Below are 6,636 nucleotides of genomic sequence, written 5' to 3' on the forward strand. Positions count from 1 at the left end.
CAAAGGAATTCACGAAATCCTGCTGGACAACAAAGGAATTCACGAAATCCTGCTGGACAACAAAGGAATGCTCCACCAACATCAAAAGCAGGTGAACGATCAGGCGGATCTGATCAACTTACATCACAAAGACCAGCTAGGAGTATCCCAGAACCGGTACCAACAACATCTAGAAAACCAGCTTCTGAAACCTTCGCACCAGTCACCATAAAATCACAAAATAAGCATCCACAGCAGAAACCCTCAAGTCAGGGAAATCAAAACAAAAACCGAAGAAATAGGAGAAGGGGAAGGAATGGAAATAACAACAGGTCAAAGCCAAAGACCAATAACAATCATCAACAGAACTCAACGCAGGTTGTGGAAATTATGGACCTAGACTTCAATTCACTAACCTTGGAAACAAACAAGGTCGATCCTGAACCTTCATCCAGTGGTAATACAAAGGAACAAATTTCACCAGCCCAAGGCACAATCGATGAAATGAGCACAGAGACAGATTTATCAAATTGCATGTTCTTCATCAACTCATTCATCGAAATCATCACCAAAAAACCAGAGTACCTAAAAGAGGAACAGGTACAACAAGCCATCGGCCAAGAAGTTGCCAAAATATACATGAGTCAACATGGATTGTAGTCACCAAAGAATCAACGTAATTTACTGGAATGCTAACAGCCTTGCAGATAAGATGTTAGCATTTCTCGACTACCTCAGCATGCAAAACGTTGATGTTGCGTGCATATCGGAAACATTCCTAAAACCAAACTCCAAAGTAGACTCGCATCCTGACTACGTAATTCATCGATTTGATCGCATTGATAGACCAAAAGGTGGTGTTGCGATCATTGTCAAAAGAAATCTAAAACATCAGCTTCAACCAAGTTACAACACAAAGCTAATAGAATGCATCGGAATAAAAGTCTTCATCAACGAATCAATAAGCTGCCACATCCTCTCCGTCTATCTTCCAGGAGGAAGCAAAAGAAGGGAAATAGACGATCATCTAAGAGATGACATCAACAAAATAACAAACATCAGAGGAAACTACTACATCTGCGGAGACTTCAATGCAAAACATCGAGAGTGGAATTGCAACGTAGCAAACAAAGCCGGGACAATACTACAGGATATGTCCGGGGAGTTCATGATCTACTACCCCGATTCACCAACGTATTATCCAGAAGATCCGACGAAATCTGTATCAACAATCGACCTAATGCTCTCAAATTCCAGTCTGAACACTACAGAACTAAAATGCACAGAGGCAATGAGTGACCATTGCGCTGTGTATTTTCAAATCAGGACATCCAAAGTTGACAGAACAGACAACACAGTTTACAGATATGACTACAGAAATGCCAACTGGAAAAAATTCAAATCGTATATAACTCGTCGCATCGAAGACAGCACTCTGGAAAACCCATGCAACACAGTAGAGGAGATAGAACATCATATCAAAGTATTCTCAGAACTCATCATGGATTCCAGAAACAAAACTGTGAAGAAGAAAAAGATCAACTTTGAATCGACAAAGCTCACACCAGAAATCAAAGACTTAATCAGGACGAAAAGAAGTCTTCGACGAAGATGGCAACGTAGCAGAGATAATCAAATCAAAACTGAATTAAACATTCTACAGAAAGTCATCAAAGACAAAATTAAGGAACTCAAAAATACAAACTGGAATAAGCGGCTTTCAGAAATCCAACCATCAAACCAAACAGTCTGGAGGATTGCAAAGCATTGCAAGAAAGGTTCAAAATCGATGCCACCGTTGATTGATGCAGATAGAACGTTCATCACTAATAAGGAAAAAGCCAGCGTTCTCAGTGACTATTTTCGTAAAGCTCACGAAAATCCACTTGAGGACAACAACCCAGTACATACCCAGGAAGTAGACAACACAGTGAAGGAAGCATTGGAAGGAGAAAATAGTGACTGCACAGAACTTACAAATGTAGAGGAAATCTCATACATTGTAAGAAATCTGAAAAATCCTAAAGCACCAGGATTAGACGATGTCAACAACATACTCCTCAAAAATCTTCCACCAAAAGGCTTCGAATATTTGAAGTTCATCATCAACACGTGTCTCAAACTTAACTATTTTCCGAAAGTTTGGAAAAAAGCTAAAGTAATCCCGATCCCAAAACCTGGCAAACCAGCAAACGAAGTGAGCAGCTATAGGCCAATAAGCTTGCTTAGTTCCCTAAGCAAAATATTGGAGAGAGTATTGCTGAATAGAATAAACGAGCATCTGGAGGATAACAACATCATTCCGACTCAGCAGTGTGGCTTTCGCACAGGACGATCAACATCTCACCAACTCATCAAAGTAATCAAAACAGCAAAGGAAAACATAAGCAGGAAGAAATCAACAGGAATGATCTTCCTAGATGTGGAGAAAGCATTTGACAGAGTCTGGCATAACGGACTCTTGTTTAAAATGATCAAATTAGGGTTTCCACTACCACTTATAAAAACTGTAAGATCTTTCCTAAGTGAAAGAACTTTCTCAGTTTTTATTAAAGGTCAGTTCTCAGAAACCAATGAAATCAAATTCGGAGTACCACAAGGAGCAGTGCTTTCACCAACTCTCTACAACATCTACACATATGATATTGTAAGAGAAACAACCAACAATATCGCACTCTTCGCAGATGATACTGCATTGTATCATTCTGCAGAAAACTCAGCCGATATTGTAACACATCTACAACACACTGGAAGAAAAGTACAACAATACATGAACAAATGGAAAATAAATCTCAACAAACAGAAGACTCAAGCCTTATTCATCACAAATAGGTACTCCAGGCAACTTCCAAGAGACAACATCAAATTCCTCAACGAAAACATCAAATGGGAAACCGAAGCTAAATATCTGGGAATGATAATCGACAAGAGAGTGACATTAAAGCAGCATGTAGAATATGTGACCAACAGAGCTCACACTGCACTAAGACTACTTTATCCCCTCATCAGCAGGAACTCACATCTCGACGTTCGAAACAAACTTCTCATCTATAAGCTAGCCGTGAGACCCATCTTCACATACGGCTGTCCAGCATTTGAACGGATGGCAAAAACACATCTACAAAAACTACAAGTACTACAAAACAAATTCTTGAGAATTGTTCTCAACAAAACAAGATACGAAAGGATATCAGATCTACATACTGAAGCAAAAATACCCTCTATTGAGGACTACGTCGGAAAGTTGCAAGCGAATTTCAACACTCGTCTTGCGTCGCGAAACACCGAATAAACCACAACATAAATTAAAGCAAAACAATTTCAAAATAAAATCAAAAACTAAGTGATGAATGCGATAAGCCAGAATCCTTTAAAAATTTAAATACAAATAAAATGTATCCAAACTTTGTACATAATTAAGTTAAAAATTTAATGAATAAAAAGTTTATTTAAAAAAAAAAAAAAAAAAAAAAAAAAAAGTTAAGAATATGAGAAAAGTAAGTAAACATTTACAGATTGTTATCAGAACCAAAAAAAATTGTAGCATTTAAACCGAAAGAAAACAAACTTATTTTATGTCAAATCGAAAAACTTTTTCATCATATATCCGTAGCGGAGTTAAATATATCGTGAGAATGTTGTAAACTTTTTATTTTTATGAAGTTAAGGATGTTAGATAGAAATCGTAGCATGAGGAAGTTGTACTGTATTTATATGGGGTCATTCACATATGTAGGATGTCGGATATTTAGGAAAGGATTGAATAGACCTAAAATAGAAGCTGTTTTTCTTCTAAAAAGACCAATTAAGGGACCAAATGTTCGAAGTAAAACAGGAAGTTACACTAATTTAGTGGATCAAAAATTCGTCCCAAGACAGACATGACTCTGACTTACTTCCTGTATTGGTTTAAATCCGCGACCATGTCAGAGTCACTCCGATCTGGTGCCGAATTACGGATCAATTAGCAGTTCAAAACACTTCGGAGTCCAAAGCAAGTGATTATATTCAGTATGGACTATTTATGACTTCTCTTTGCTATTTTACATGCTTTAAGGTGTAAAACTGTGTAAAATTTATTCCCTGACTCAAAATTCTGTGACAACTGTGAATCTCTCCTACAAATCCTTTCCTATGTCAGACGTCATCTGTGAATAACCCTCATCGTAAGACATTAGATACTAAGCTACACTATTTGATAATAAAAAAATGATCGAAGAATATTTTAATGCCAGGGATAATTTCCATCGTCATTTACTGTGGCCAAAAACACTCCAAGCAGCTTATTTTCTTTTATCATGAATCATCCATTTATCATTTACTTCCTTGCCGAAACGAAACTTTTTCTCTTATCATTCTTTAAAGCGATCCACAATCCTCATGAATATTATCGTCACAGTTCATAAACATTTCATTAGTATGCATTTGCTAATGTCGTATAAAAATTTAAATTATGTGCATGAAAATTTTTTAAAATTAAATATTTTAATGTCCTCGACGCTTCTTTTTGGAAACTGAAAGAATAATTATTTCAAGACTGAATTTTTCATTCCTTTTCCAAAAAAAAAAAAATGAAGTAATTTTTGTTCATGAAACTTTAATAAGGATAAATTCAACACAGATGGAATTTTTATACATGCAAGTTTAATAAACTGCAATTTTTTTAAAGCTTTTTTTCAAATTATGAGCTAATAAATTAAGCAGACGTGCTGGAATTTTAGTTGAAAGTTTTTGTGCTGCTTTAGTCTACTGTATATACTGGGATTTAAGGAGATTTTAAAATTTTTAAGATTCTTTAAAGCAGAAAATTGATTTTATTGCTTTATTATTACTAGTTGTAGAGTTTTTCAGCAGATGTAGATCATAGGTATCGAGCTATACATATCTAGGCGAATCTGTCAGAGCGAGAGTAACACCTTAGTAGTAGATTGGCTAGGCAACAGACCGGATATCTGTTTCACTCTTTTGTCTTTGAAAAAAGTGCGGCGCGACGTGCAAATGACGTAGCGGCGCCGTGACGTCTACCTAAAGACGGATTTCGTCTTTTTTGCCGCCTTGTGCTATTCGGGAAGGATTCAGACAGGGTTGTTAAAACAGATTCTTCTTTGCATAATGTGTTCACATATGCCACATATTTCATATGTGCACAGCGAAAAATGTTTGAATATGTGTAGTTATATATGAAAATTCACACATTTTCCACACATATCCACACATTTTTACATGTGACATTTTCAAAACACATCAGAAATTGGACAAGTTGAAGAATTTCATTCAAAAAAATCAAGGGGGAGGGTGTTTTTGGTTTAAATTCGGCTGGTACTTTGGATCTTGTACCAATTTTTTCAAAAATAAGGTCGAAATTTGACCGAAATTCGGTTGAAAAATGATGAAATTTTGTCCAAATTTTGGTCGTTACCATGAACCATGCCTGTTAACTTCACTATCCAAACGTAAATATTTCAACGAAGATCCCTAGTATCCCTCAGCATTTTTTTTCATATACGACACTCAAATTCCAATCAAATCAACATCAATAAAATTTAAATTTCTTCAAATAAAATCAAAAGCAATTTTATTAAACTCGATGAAAAAATATGAAAAAAAAGGCAATTTCAAAAATAATTTTTACTTTTATGTGCTTTACGATTTGAAATTGTTTATTGTTGAAATATCGACACAAGGAGTTATACGTTAAAGGTTACGGTATGTTTCAGGGACGTAAAATAAAAAGAGCTTTTTTTGAGTTATTTATAAATATTTTTCATGAAAATGCTGACATATAATTCAGAATGATTGAGTATCTTCCATTAAATGCAACGACTTTCGAGATTTTTTGCTTAAAAGCTTGCTGGAAATTCGGTATACATCAGTGCCAACAAGCAAATTTTATCTCAACCAAATAAGATTTTAATTTATTTTTCGAGATTTTTAAGCATAATCATATCCAAAATATTATGTAAATTAATCCTGATACACAAATATTTTGATAAAGTACTAGCAAAGCTCCATAATCAGGAACTGGATGTTTATCTACGAAAGAGCTTTTAATTATAGATAAACCCAATGAATATTATTCATTGTTACTTATAATTAATCTTAATTAGACAAATATTTGCCAAAATTTGAAGACACAACAGTTTGATTGTAAGTCATAGCACCCAAACATTTCTGTTATGTGTGCATTAATGTGTTATTAATATTGGTTGTTATTTTAATGATACTGGTAAAGTATGATTTTGATGTGATTATAGAGACATGTGTACACATTACATTAAGCATCAATAATTAATTTTGAGATACACCCAAAAAATGTATGAGCGGAAAAAAATTTGGGATTAGGTTAGTGTCTGGTCAATGTAACGTCTACGTCGAAAAAAGTGCGGCGCGACGTGCAAATGACGTAGCGGCGCCGTGACGTCTACCTAAAGACGGATTTCGTCTTTTTTGCCGCCTTGTGCTATTCGGGTAAGACAGTTGTGGGCAGCCATTATCCCTCATAAGATTTTTGTATATGCTGTGCGCGTGCAGCTTCGGTCCTGGCTAACCAACAAGGTGTTTCGCGAACAAAAAGGTTGAACACCCTTGCCTTAATATTCAGTGCCATTCAAGACAAACTCACCCTTCATGACAAATATGTATTCAAGATGACAAATA

This window comes from Chironomus tepperi, unplaced genomic scaffold, assembly GCF_022539635.2.
Source record: "Chironomus tepperi strain 1889 unplaced genomic scaffold, CSIRO-AGI_Ctep_v1 contig_445, whole genome shotgun sequence".
Classification (NCBI taxonomy): Eukaryota; Metazoa; Arthropoda; class Insecta; order Diptera; family Chironomidae; genus Chironomus; species Chironomus tepperi.